Source organism: Meles meles, chromosome 16 (genome assembly GCF_922984935.1).
Source record: "Meles meles chromosome 16, mMelMel3.1 paternal haplotype, whole genome shotgun sequence".
NCBI lineage: Eukaryota > Metazoa > Chordata > Mammalia > Carnivora > Mustelidae > Meles > Meles meles.
In genome coordinates, this window is record NC_060081.1 from 69476705 (window position 1) to 69490743 (window position 14039).

Here is a 14039-nt window from a genome sequence, read left to right on the forward strand (position 1 = left end):
CTGGAAGGGAAGCAGGGCTCCCCACCCAGTGTCCGCACCCAGGGCTCTCCGCCCTTCCTGACGAGATCTAAACCCCCTCCTGACAGCTGAGAGCCCCACGGAGCTTGTCACAGCGCCTACTGCTGTGGCTCCTCTCTTGCTGGGATGACCTGGCGATAGAGTCACATCGCCAGCATCACCATGAGCTGGCGAGGACGGAGTTTTCGTTCCAGCGGCTCTGTGAACGCACCGCCCTGTCCCCACAGCTCTCCCCATTCCTATGGGCATGATGGCTTCCCTCTGCCAGGACCTGTGACACTCTGGGGGGTTCTTCACAGTCTCCCAGACGTCCCCAGTTACACGCAGCAGTGACCCACTCACTGCCCCACGCGGGTGTCGACTTCCTTCCCCGGCCCCCACTTCTCTGCTGTGTCACCCATGCTTCTAGGGGTCTCTTTCCAGCTAAACTGCTCACACCAGCATCCCAGGATCAGGGGCTGCTTCCGGGGAGACACAGACTAAGATTCCAAGGAGGTCCGAGTGTTCAGACCTCCTCCCGATTTCAGGAATGGGAAGTCCTCATCAGCAGAACCCTGTTGTCCCATAAGCCGTCCCGGCAACGTGAAGTGTGGTCTGGGGCCCGCCATCCAGCAGGAAGCCGTTAGAAATGCAGAGTCTCGGGTTCCAGATGTGCTGAACCAGAATGGACATTTAAACTTGACTCGCAGGTGACTCCTTCACACATCAGTCTCTGCCACAAGACATAAGCCATGAACTCATTGGTGACAACTTTTCTCAAAGATCCGGCCCGCCCGCCAGCGTCTTTGTGCGTCTGGAAGAGGCTGGGTAGAGCGAGCCTGGCCAGATCTGGGCTCTAGGCCCATCGCCTTCCCCCCACCACGGCTCCGCTGCCCCTTCCGACCAGCCACAGCCCCCCCCCCCCACTCCTCAGAGGGTGTCATTACGTGATTCCGGCTCGGATTCCGGAATCCAATACCCAGCGCGGTGCCATCAGGATTCAATCAGATCCAGTCGGCGATACATGGCTGAGCCTGTCCGTTACCGCTTTACAGACTGAGAAGAAATAAAAAACCCCGGTTTTATGACCCAGCAGTTAAAAACTATTTGTAGAAGTTGCTACGGTTCAAATCAAAAGTGCCCTCCCTGGAGGACTATTAGTTAATTCAGAGGCCCACGGATTCTTTCCTTCTCTTTCTTTTTACCCCGTCTACCTTGAGATGCAGCTCTAATTCGCTTCTGCCGCTCAGACATCCAGCGCTTTCCATCCTTTGACAAACACAAGCCAAAGTGCTTAAGGACATCTGTTTATTTTATTTCTTTAATGAGAAAACCTTCCAATTTCTCCGGGCTCAGCTGTGTTTATTGACTCTGTGTTAGCCATGTGAGGCTAGCACCTTGGAAGTTTAAAGTCCTGGCGGGGCCCTCGCAGCGGCCTCCAGCTCTGAAAGGCAGTCAGCCCTGCCCAAGGAAAACAGAGTCCTTGGAACTCTATAAAATAGATTTTCAAAATAAATACTGCCTAATTCACTCGGTAGATGTGGATTAAGTCAAGATGAATACAATTTGGAAAGGATTTTCTGAGGAAGTCGGAGATTTCTTTCCCCCACTGGGGGTTAAACCTTGTATTTAAATCTTTGTTTTTCCCCCTCCAGCTCTCTTTTCAGTCAAGTGAAAGGTATTTAGTCTTTGTGGCTAATAAAGAAATGAAGGCTTAGACTGGTCTTCGAGAGAGCCGTGATTATTTTCTTTTTGGGACGGGGGATGGCGACTTTGCGGGCAACTCCACTCCATCCATTAGGGCCAGAAGCAAGCAAACGTCTGTGGTTGTCATTCTGGCGGGGGTGGGTGAGGAAGAGGTTGAAAACGCTTTGAAGGATGTCCTAGAGGTGAATGACAGTTGGAGGGGCCGTGGGCAGGGGGTAGTACCCTTTGTAGAGTTAATCCCCTGTAATAGCGCTTCCCTGAGCAAGTGGGTCTCCATGCCAAGTGCCTCTGCTTATGTATTTTAGGGCATTAAGGGATTATTTCCAACATAAAATATATTTTAGAGATGGTTTGGGGTTGTCAGAAAAGTGCTCATTAGCAGGGACTTTCTTTGAAGCCCTGTGTTCTCTGCTGCTTGGAGAGGGACCATTTCCTTGCAGAATCAACTTAGGTTGCGGCTTTTCAAGCTGGTTAAGACCCCTGATTTTCCGCCCACAAATTTAGCAGATGCTGACCGCTTCCCAAGACGTCTTTCGCCAACTTTTTGTTTTGTTTTGTTGTTCCCTTCTTTAGTTCTACCTTTCCGTGAATGCTGAAGGGGATCTGAAAAAAAAAAAGTAATAATAATAAGGGGGATTTAAATCTATGCAAAACCTACAGCAGATTGTCGGTTGGGCTCTAGCGAGAAGCTCTTTGTCTTCTGTAAATATAGGGGTTGGTGCTCACAATGATAAGGCATGAAAAAAATCCCAGGCACCCTGCGAACCTAAATAATGGGAACAATTTTCCCTTATGCTTAACTAGCAGGTTGAGAAGCAGCTTTCCCCCTCACCCCACCTGCACTTTTTATGGTACTTATTTTCCAACAATAGGGCTCTTGAGCTGTTCCAAGATCACTGGAATTGCTGGGAGCCTCTGAGGATGAGGGTGTCACTTGGTGAATGGCAGGAAGGTGTCAGCAGCACGGTTGTGTTGGGGGTTGACTTTGACAGGGAATTAGGAGGTTCCCCCCACCCTGCCTGCTTCCCCCACTTCCTCTGTGAATGAGTAAACTTATCGGTCCTTCTGATGGCCAAGGGGGAAAGCTCTGACCCAAGTCCCCCCACGGGGCCTAGTTCAAAGTAGAAATATGCAGTTGTAGAATTTCTTTGGAAATGTCCATCAACGGATGAATGGATAAACACATCTTGGGATGTTTGTTCGTACAATAGAATGTTCTTCAGCCGTAAAAATGCATGGTGTGCTGATCTGTGCTACGACATGGACAGACCCTAAAAACGTTGCACTACGTATAAGAAGCCCAATGCAAACGCCATGCGTCGTGTGGTTCCATTTCTACAAAACATCCAGAATCTGTAAATCCATACTGACAGAACACAGGCAGGGGGTTACCAGGGCCTGGGGGGTTGGAGGGACAGGGAGCAACAGCCTTGTGGGTATGGGGTTTTCTTTTGAGCTGATGAAAATATGTAGGAGCGCGAGAGGAGTTTGCTCATCTGTAAAATCGGAATGATATTCCTGCCCCACGGACCTCAAAAGACCAGCTGAGGAGTTGGTTTTGTTTTTTTTTTAATAATTTCTTCATCGGGTTTTGGGGTCAAGGTAACACTGACCTCATAAAATGAGTTGGGAGGCATCGTCTTCTGTTTTCTGGAAGAGACTGTGGAGAATTGGTGCTAATTCTTCTTGAACTGTTTGGTAGAATTCTCCAGTGAAACCATCTGGACCTGGAGATTCTGTTCTCCAGGAGGTTTTCAACCATGACTTCGATCCCTCTAATGCTTGCTGCTAGTTCACCCTGGGCAAGTTTTGCGAGTTTGTGGTTTTTGAGGAATTGGTTCATTTCGTTCATTGTCAAATTTATGTGTGTAAAAGCTAAAAAAAAAAAAAAAAGAAAGTATTTACTTTTATGGTGACTTTCAGTTTGTAGCATATAACCATACCCAGAAGTCTTCAAGTATAGGGATAAAATCCCTCCCCTCATGTACGTGATACTGGGTCACGAGTCATCCCCTTGGTCCTCAAGACAAACCCACAAAGGCAGATGGGGTGATCGCCGTTCTACCCAGGACACTGCCCTAGAACGCCAAGCTGGTAAGTGTCAGAGACGCAGTCAGGCCCAAGAGCTCCAAGGCCACCAGAGCACACGGCACCAATCACAAGACCCCCCAGTTCTAGGGCCAACGTTCAGACCTTCACTCCAGTCCCATTCTTCCCTATGCGGACATCATGCTAGGGGGAAGGAAAGGGGTCCACAGGCCACAAGTGATTCTCAACCATATTTTTTGTTGCATTTTTTAAATTAGTTGCCAGCATTTAAAATTGGGAGATTTCACAGGGCCCCTGGGTGACTCCGTTGACTGAGCCTTCAAATACTAGTTTTGGCTCAGTTGTGAGATCAAACCCCATGCTCAGCAGGGAATCTGTTTGAGATTCTCTCTCCCTCTCCCTTTCCCTGCCTCTCTCTCTGCTCATGTGTGCACATGCATACTCTCTCCCTCAAATAAATAAATAAATATTTTTAAAAAATAAAATTGGGAGATTTCACATAAAAATTCAGATTTTGGGTTCTCTTAAAAAAATCAGAAGGCCTGGCCATGAGGCACCCACAGTCCCAAATGGCATCACTTAGCTGGAGCTGCCCCTCTTGTCTTTCTAGGAAGAGTCAAGAGGAAAGTTAAATATTTCTCGCAGCAGGAGTTAGAGAATGACAGCAAGGCCCTGTTACACCCAGCCCAATCTGTTCATTCGTGTGAGCTGCTTAGTCTCTGTCAGTCTGGCTGTCTTTGGTGCCTCATGTACAGGATGAAGCCCAAATTCTATGGGCCGGCTTCCAGACCCTTCTATGTCCTTTCCCCCCTCAACTCTGAGATTCTCAAGTTTATATTTTAGGCTGCAGATTTGCAGTTGCACCAAGAAACTCTGGATCTTTGTCTATGCTGTTCCCTCCAGCGGGAATGCTGTTCTCACTTGCCACCCATTTGCCCAGCTAATTCTCACTTAGCCTTCAGGTCTTATCCTGGATGTCTCCACCTCCAGGAAGCTTTCCTTGACTGTCCTCGGTTAGGCATCCTTCCTGTGTGCTCCCTTAGCACCCTGCACTTGCCCCTCTTACAGCATCTATCACTGGATGTTTTATTGCCTCTTTACTTGCCTGTCTCCCCAACTGGACTGTAGCTTCTCAAGTGCAGGGATAGTGACTGTGTCTTCAGATCCCCACTTTCTAGCACACCATGTATTATGTGCCCATAATTGCTGTCAAATCAACTTCCATTCAGTTATAAGTAATAGAAACTCAACTTAAGCTGACAAGCAGAAAAGTGAATTTGTTGGCTTTTATAACCTAAATGTTCAGGGCTTTATTGGCTTCAGGTGCGGCTGGATCAAGGGGCTCAAGCAATGTCAGCAGAACTCAGTTTTCTTTCATTTGTGGTGGCAAAAATGGCCCCCTAACAGCACAAGACCAATATCCTGCCAGCTCAGTAACCCCAGTAAATAGAGACTACCTCTTTCCCAGTAGTTCTGGCCAGTCCCAGACAATGCTCTTCTTGACCTGGCTTGAACCAGTCACCCTGCTGTTAGGGTCAGCTTCCTCATAACTACACAGATAGGATGTGCTGAAAATCAGACTCCCTGAAAAACACTTATGATGCTGTTACTAGCAGGTAGGCTGGATGCTATGCAGACAAGAACAGCAGACACTCCCTTCCACATGTATGTTGTAAGCCACACGGAAGCCAAGAGCCTGCATGGTCTTACCCAGCATGTAATAGGTGTTCATTAAACGTTTGAAGATGAAATGTAATCTGGCCAGTTACCAGGGTCCATGCCCTTACATGTGGCCCTGGGGTCTGGTTCATTACCTCTATGCCCTCTTCTTGTACTCCTCTCCTCCCCCACTCTGACCCAGCCACACTGGCCTCCTTGGTGGTACTCAAACCTGCCAGACACACTCCCACCTCAGGACCTTTGAACACTTGGTTCCCTCTATCTGAGATGCTCCTCTTCCCACATGGCTTCCTCCCTCTCCCCCTGAAAAATCTTCTGAAATGCCACCATCTCAGCAAATACCTCCTTAACCATTCTATGAGATTGCCACACCTCCTACACAGCCCACATACATGACATGGATTCTTTGCCATATTTCTTTTTCTGTAGTGTTTTCCACCACCTGGCAGAAGTGCAGAATATGCACTGCTCAACTCCAGGAGGCACTACTTTCATGGTGGTCTATGTGAACAGTCCCCCTGGAGTTATACAGTGCACAACCTGTGCGGCCATACATAGCATCCCTGCCATCAGACATACTACAAATCTTGCTTTACTCATTTATATGACTGTTTTGTTTGCTGATGTATCCCAATGCCTGAAACAGTGCCTGGCACATAAAAGACATTCAGTAAATATTTGTAGAATAAATATTTGTAGGATGGATGAATGAATTTCTGTTGCTCTCAACAATGCTGTACCTTGTCAGCTAAGGTGAAGTGTGAGGGAAGAGAAGTCCTGTGTCCTGATGGATGTCTATGAGCCACATGCAGTGACCTCTAGTTCCTTCTCAGAAAGCTTCTTAGTTGCTGGGAGTCCAACCGACAATATGCTGAGCACTCTGACACCATTTAAGAGGAAATTGATTTTGCTACTCGAAATGATTGTTAGTTCTCGCCTATGCTCCTCCCATTCTTTACGTTCCCTGGTAGGGGGATTATAGGACCCTTGACGCTGTTCATCATACTATGACACACCATCAGTGTTTGTAAGTTGTTTCGCTTCTCTGCAGACTGAACCCAGGCCAGTATCGGCTCATGCCAAACCCCCTCACATTCCTGATCCTCAACACAGAGAGATCTCTGGGCTGAGAGATGACAGTCCAAGCAGCCCACATCCTCTAGGGCTGAGTGACAGGGGAGAAAAGGATGGGATTGGAGCAGACCATCCTGGAGCTGAGTTCCATCTATTAGGATGATGGGCATTCACTGAGCCCCAGACCTTCATCGTGAAATTGGTATAATAACAATACCTACCTCCCTGGCTTTTTGGCTGGATAGGATATCATAGTGCTATGAAGGCAGCCCAGGTGATCAATTTTGGATATAAATCAGAGGGCCTCCCCTGATTATCCCACCTGGCTCTCTCCTCCCACTCCCACTTACTTAATGCACTCACTCCACAGCCTTCTTTCTGTTCTCCGACACACAGCTTGTTCCTGCCTCATGGCCTTTGCACTTGCTGTTCCTGCTACATAAGCATCCTGCGGCCAGCTCCTTTGGTTCACTGGGGTCTTTGTTCCGGTGTTAGAGCCTCAGAGAGAGCTTGCCTGCCCACCCTAACTCGAGTAGCCTTCCCCCAAACACACACCCACACACAGTCCATCTTCTTGCTCTCTCTGTTTCTCTCTTCATGTTTCATTTTCTTCATCTTCATGTTTCATGTTCATCTTCATGTTTTATTTTCTTCAGAACACCTGTCCCTAGCTGAAATGAAATGTTTTTTATTTATCATGCCCCCCCCACTAGAATGTGGGCTCCCTGCAGCAAGGGACATTCACTGTCAGAGAGCAAAGAGACAGTATAGCATAGTGCTCGACCACAAGAGTTGGCGAACTCTATCCATCTCATGGGCCAAAGCTGGCCCACCGCATGTTTCTTTTTTAATAAAGTTTTATTAGAACACAGGCATGCTTATCCATTTACATATTACCTGTGGCTGCTTTTGTGCTGCAACAGCAGAGCTGAGTAGTGACGAAGACCATCTGGGCCACAGAGCCTAAAATCCTGGCCCTTTATAGAAAAGTTCACCTGGTCTAGAAAATTTCACCTCTGGTCTGGAACCTGGGCTTTTAAGCCAGACCACTCAAGTTCATAGCCTACTCTGTTCCCTAGCCATATGACCTCAGTCAAGTCATTTTGCCTCCCTGGGCCTCAGTTTCCACCTCTGCAGCATGGGTGTAGTATCAGTAACAGCTCAGCATGCCTCGGGGAGGATTCAGTGAGTTAATACATGGGAAGTGCTTGGAACTGAGCCTGCTGTGTAGCAAATGGTCTTTGTAGGGTAAATGAATAATAAATATCATAATAACTAACAATAAGTGAAGAAATAAATGTCTTTTGAAGAACCAAGTCCTCAGAAGCACACTGCTGATTGGGTAAGAATGTCCTCTCAGGGCACGATAAGCCCAAGTAGCGTGATCTGGGCAAATAACGAGAAGCCGAAGACTCCCGGCGTTGGGCGCGCGTCCGTGCTGGGCGGAAGCAGTGGGCACTTGGTGGGCGGCAGGCCCTGTTCTAAGCACTTATGTGACATTCCAAAAATGCACTGGTCTCCTGTGCCATCAAGTGGCCCTTGGTCCTGGACAGTGACTCCCTTAGCATACGTAACCATCTCCTGGGATCTGTCTGGAACTTTCCCGGTCTTAGCACTCAAAGTCCAAAGTCCCAGGAAACCCCTCAGTGTGGGCAAGTCAGGACTGTGGGCCCCCTGCCCCACATCCAGATCTACTTACTTCTGGTTTTTTGTTTTTGGGGGTTTTTTTTTCTTGCCTTTGAATTTACACCTTCGGAAAGTGCTTTAAAAGCTACCAGATACCTCCAGCTGAAAGAACATTTTCCGAAGGCCACAAATTGAAGAGTCTGAGTTGTCGGTTAAAACTCCCAAGGAGGAACCAGCTTAGACATCTTTGTTTGTTCTTTTAGATTTGAACATGATTTTATCATTTGCAGTCGGCTTGGCTCTTTTTTGTGACTCAGTGGTGAAGGGATTTATCCTACGTTTTTTTTGGTAACGGTCTCGTTAGAACAAATAGACCCATTTGCTGAGCTAAGAAGATTTTTTCTCTTTTCTATGTTCTCCTGTGAAACTGCCAAAGAAGCCAAGTTGTTGGGTGGTTTTTTTTTTTAACTTCACTGTTTAAACATGTGAATCAAACTATTTTTTTCTTTACAACCATCATTTTCTTGTCTTCCTCTTTTAAACAGGCTGATCTGTTTTCCAGGAGTTTCCAAGTAATTAAACCCAATTAAAATCATTAAATTCTTTCTTTTAATGACAACTTTATTATTAAAAGCAAACCACAAGGAGGAGATTTAACTGGCAAAGCCCTCCATTGTGTGCTAATCCGTCCCTAACCTCTGGCTGACACTTCCACGAGATAAACCCCACAGAAGAATGAGGCTGGTTTAATGAATAGCTTTAATTAATACTTTTCTTCCTTGTGGCAGCGTAATTATTTGTTCAGCTTGTAAACAGCTACTTGGCAGTGATTTTTTTAAAGGCCCAGTTGGCTTGCATGGTGTGATGGCTTTGATTGGTTTTGTGTGTTTGTGTGGCCCTTTTTTTTCCCCCCCTTAAAAGAAGGGGAGAGTTTCCAGAATAGGTGCAGGAGCGCGTTGTCCTGAAGCCTGGGGTGTCAGGGTGATCCACAGAGAAGAAAAGCAGAGCCAGCGCAGGTGGCAGGCTGCCTATATTTGCAAGAACCATCTCCAGAGTGGGCAAGTCTGCAAGCCCGGACAGGGTCCCGCCAGACACAGGCCCGGCGAGTGGCAGTCAGGGTGCTAAGAGGAGGGAGGGCAGGGAACTGCAAAATGCCAGGCCAGCCTCCCTCCCCATGTCTCCCTTGGCCTTTCCTTCGGGTAACAGCAGGGGTGATGCTGGGTGTGGCCAGGGAGGCCCCAGAGGAGCGAGGCTGTGAATAAGAGTGACGAGCCCGCAGGCGGTGTGTGTCCCCGGCCTGGCACCCCTCTCAAGTGCTCTCCATGTGTCTGCTCACTGACTTGTCGTCACTCGAGGCAGGTGCTGGAGTTACCCCCACCTCCCACAGACAGGAAATGGGCCCAAGACATGCCCACGGTCACACACGTTCTGCGGGGGGAGGGCAGAGCCCAGGTGTGCTGGCAGGTGTCAGGCTGCAGTGGTGGTTCTGAGCCACTAGGTCACGTGGCCCTTGGGGGATACAAAAGTGGCATCTTTCACTCAGCTGCATGAGAGATTTAGATGTGGGTTTGTTTTTTGTTGTTTTTTTTTTTCTTAATTTAATTTAATTCATCACTTAGGACGCTAATTTCATTAATAAGGTTGCTCACTCTACAAACACAATGTTCATTGACACTAAGGATGAGCCTTGTCATTATTTATTAATGATTTAGAGCAGTGGTTCTCTGCTGAGGGTAATGTTGCTTCCCAGGTCCCCGTGACAAAGTCTGGAGGCATTTTTGGTTGTCACAACTGGCCTGGGGTCGGGGGGGGGGGGGGCGGGGGGAGTGCACCACAAGCACCTGGTGGGGAGAGGCCAGGGGTGCTCCCACTTACCCCACAATGGCCAGGATGCCTGCCATGACAAAGAATGATCTAGATTAAATGTCAACAACACCAAGGATGAAAAGACCCTGATCTATGGAATCCTCAATTTTTTTATTCTAGAGACATTTTGTAAACATGCAGAAGTAGTTCTTTGTCTTTTAAGATTTTATTTATTTGACAGAGAAAACACAAGCAGGGGAGAGTGGCAAGCAGAGGGAATTGGAGAAGCAGGCTCCCTGGGGAGCAGGGAGCCCCATGCGGGGCTTGATCCCCAGACCCTGGGATCATGACCTGAGCCAAAGGCAGACGCTTAACCAACTGAGCCATGCAGGTGCCTCACAAATTACCCACCCCTAATAGGTGGCTTCATTTACATTGTTTTTAATTGGTTAGCTACATTAATTAGTTATCGTGGTGATCTTGACTGTTGATCACGCCACAGAAGTTTTTCCGAAACACACGTAAGGGGCTAAGAGTTCTTAACCAAATATTAGCTATTGAAGAACCGTACATGAGTATCTGAAGACCCCTTCCCAAGTCCCCAGACACCAACCTTGATTTGTGACACATGTTTCTTTAAGAAAATGCCTCATGAGGAGCACAAAGCAGGGTTAACTCATTTCACCATCCACGAAGCTTCGTGCTAAGTGTTCAGAAATCCCCAGGTGCCTCTTTCAAGCCACCAGGACTCCCCCACCCTGGGAGCATCCGAACTGTGTCTGGAGCAGAAAAGAGAAGCAGACAGTCCAGGACGGCTTGCCTCTGGGACTGGTTCTGCTCAGAGGCTGGAACTGGGTTTAACACTTAGGATGTCAAACTCTCAGCCGCTCGGAGCAAAGACGGGACTTCCCTGTCCTCTTGTCCACGGACCAATCATGGCGTTCCAGCAGAGACGCCCTGGTTAGGAGGAAAGAGACGTCACCTGAGACTCACCCACCGTGGGTCACTGTGAGAACAAGGCAGCGTGCACAGGGTTGTTTTTTGGGCGATTGTTGGATGGCCGGCTTCTGAAAAATACTTTCAGAAGCACTGCATTTGGTAACCATTAATGGATCTAAATGGATCTAAAGAGATCCTAAAGTCAGTGACCGAAATGAGTCTTTCCACCGCACATCTCCTTTTTGACTCCCACAAGGACATCCTAAAAAGTTATGGGCTGCCAATAAGTGGGGGAAAGGCTGGGCAAAAGAAGGATTCAGAGCCCTTCAGGGGCAGCTAAAGTGATCTGATTTCCAGCCTCAGCCAAGGTGTCTGGTTCCCGCAGCCTGGCCTGGGGGGGGGGCAGGGAGGAGGGCAGCTGAGAAATGAGGGATTTGCTGGGGGAACTTCACTTTTCCATATCAAGTCCAGGAAATGAAAGGCACAAATGCTCAGAGGCAATAAGGGGAGATCCTTTCCCACCCCTGGGCCCTCCTTTTATCCTCTCAGAAGCCCAGCAGTTATTAGAAATGCGAGCCAGCCTGAGACCTGAGGAAAGAGGCAGGGCAGCTGCCTGTCATTTCTCCCAACTTTGCAAGTGCAATTTAATTAAACGAACCATTTATTTCATTAAAAGTAGAGATCAACAGTTTTAAATCAGGCATTTGCAAAAAGAAAAACCTCGTTAAAATCTGCCTTAAGCCTCCTCTCCCGAATAAAATACTTTGTGCCATTAGTTCCTGTGAAAACGTAGTCCACGAGGAAAGTGGTAAGATTTTTGGTTTCTTAGATAGTCACGAGTTTGCAGCCCAGCTCTGCCCCTTGCAAGCAGCATGACCCTGGACAAGTCACTTCATGGCTTTTCATCTTGATTTTAATGTAAAACAGGGGAAAGAAGATTCAAGGGGGAATTTACTAATGTAGGTGAAACTCAAAAACGCGGAGACATCCATTTAAAAAATACTTACCTGGGGGCACCTGGGTGGCTCAGTGGGTTAAAGCCTCTTCCTTCGGCTCAGGTCATGATCCCAGGGTCCTGGGATCGAGCCCCGCATCGGGATCTCTGCTCCGCAGGGAGCCTGCTTCCTCCTCTCTCTCTGCCTGCCTCTCTGCCTAGTTGTGATTTCTCTCTGTCAAATAAATAAAATATTTTTAAAAAATAAAATACAATAAAAAATACTTACCTGGAGCAATGGCTCTTTACTGGGCTGTGTCCCAGCCTCAGGGCCATGGCAGTAGCTCTCCCAGAGCTTGCCTTCTGGTTGAGGGAGAAACACCAAAAATCATAAATAAGAAAGAGCGTTTCAGATCATGCTAAATGCTATGAAAACCTGTACCAGGGTGAGGGAGGGAAGTAGAGTGAACGTGGTTGGCATCAGGGTTAGATGGAATGATCGGAGAAGGCCTGTCTGGTACTGAAAGTGGGAACCAGATGTCATAAAAGAACCAGCACCTGGGGGAAGGAAATTCCAGGCACAGGGAACAGCAAGTGCAAAGGCCCTGAGGCCGGAGCAGGTTTGGCAAGTTGAGGGAGCAGAGAGCTGGGTTGGAAAGAAGTCAGTGGTGGCCGCTAAGAGATGTTAGCTTTACTCAGAGGGCCAGGGGAAGTCAGTGGATTTTAAATGAGGAAAAAAAGTTCTGATTTTTGTCTTAAAAAGAGTACTCTGGCTACCTCATAGACCCCAGATCTGGGGGAGAAGGAAAGCTAACTGTCTCTATATGTAGCCCAGCACACAGACACAGTTATTCTCTTCCTCCCTCACATCTCCCTCTCTTGGTGAGGGACTAAAGGCCCCTGGGAGGGGCGCCTGGGTGGCTCAGCGGTTTGGGCCTCTGCCTTCCGCTCAGGTCATAATCTCAGGGTCCTGGGATCAAGCCCCGCATCAGGCTCTCTGCTCCGCAGGGAGCCTGCTTCTCCCTCTCTCTCTGCCTGCCTCTCTGCCTACTTGTGATCTCTGTTTGTCAAATAAATAAAATCTTTTAAAAAATAAATAAATAAATAAATTCCCCCTGGGAAATAAGGTAAAACACTAAGCATGGGGCTTAGCACTTAGCAGGCACTCAAAAACCAGGAGAGCTCTAATAATGAGTATTGTGGTTTGGAGGAAACATGTCTTAATCCCTCGCTTTTGAAGAAAGCGGGGAAATTGAGGTGTAAGGACAAAGTGAAAATTGAAGGGACGTTTGGAAACTGCAGCCACATGGACTCTGCTCCCTCCCTCCCCGCACCAGAGTGACTTGCCCCGAAAAACAACACATCGACTTAAGAACTTAGGGGCTGGGCCCAAGGACCCAGGGGGCATCCCACAAGGACCAGCCAGAGAGTTCTTGGCTTTGTGCAGGATAGGAATCAAATACAACCAGGAGGAAGAGAGCCCTGTTTACTGAATAGTGTGGGAGAAAGAGTAGAGCAGACAGGGTGTCTGGGAGACTCCAAAAAGGAGAGGTGAGTCTCCCTGCCGCTTGGGGTTAGCGGTTTACACTGGATAAGGGTCCGGGATAGATATTCCTTCAGGAATCCAGGGTAGGGTCCCATCCGGGTGAACAATAGATGTTATTCCCTAAACCACCCAAGGCAGGGGTGTTGATCCCAATGTCAAGTGAGGTTTGTTCGAAACTAATGTCTTCGAGCTCGGGATCCAGTTCTTAGATATTTTCAGGTATTTGGGGGCCTAGGACGAAACTCTGAGAATGATTCACTCTCTTGCTTTCCCTTTGAGACGGGGACATCACTTCTTTGGTTGACTCAGGTGCAAGATGAAATGTAGAACAGGAGGAAATGGGGCCTAGCAGAGAAGCAGCAGAGAGAGAGAGAGAGAGCGCCTTTCCAAACTGTTGCCCTATCTTGGTAGGGGACAGTCGACAGCGTGGTTGCACTTGGCCTCTGGATTTGAGTCACTGCTTCGCCTCCAGATTTTCCTAAAGCAGATTTCAACTTAATCACCCCATCCAAAGCCCCTTTTTCATTCTTAAAAAAATTTTTTAAAGCCCCTTTTAAAACAAATAACTTAAAATGCCCCATTTACTACCCTGAAATGAAAATCTAACTAATACAGCCCACCACTCACAACTTAAAAAAAAAAAGAACATAATATCATGAATGTAACATAATGAAAAGAAAT

General features: G+C 47.7%; 1 protein-coding gene across 1 annotated transcript in view; it reads left to right on the plus strand.

The window, feature by feature from the left end:
- Nucleotides 1-14039, plus strand: part of EYA2 (EYA transcriptional coactivator and phosphatase 2) — a 273594-nt gene that overhangs the window by 197136 nt on the left and 62419 nt on the right. The gene's annotated exons all lie outside the window — the stretch shown is intronic.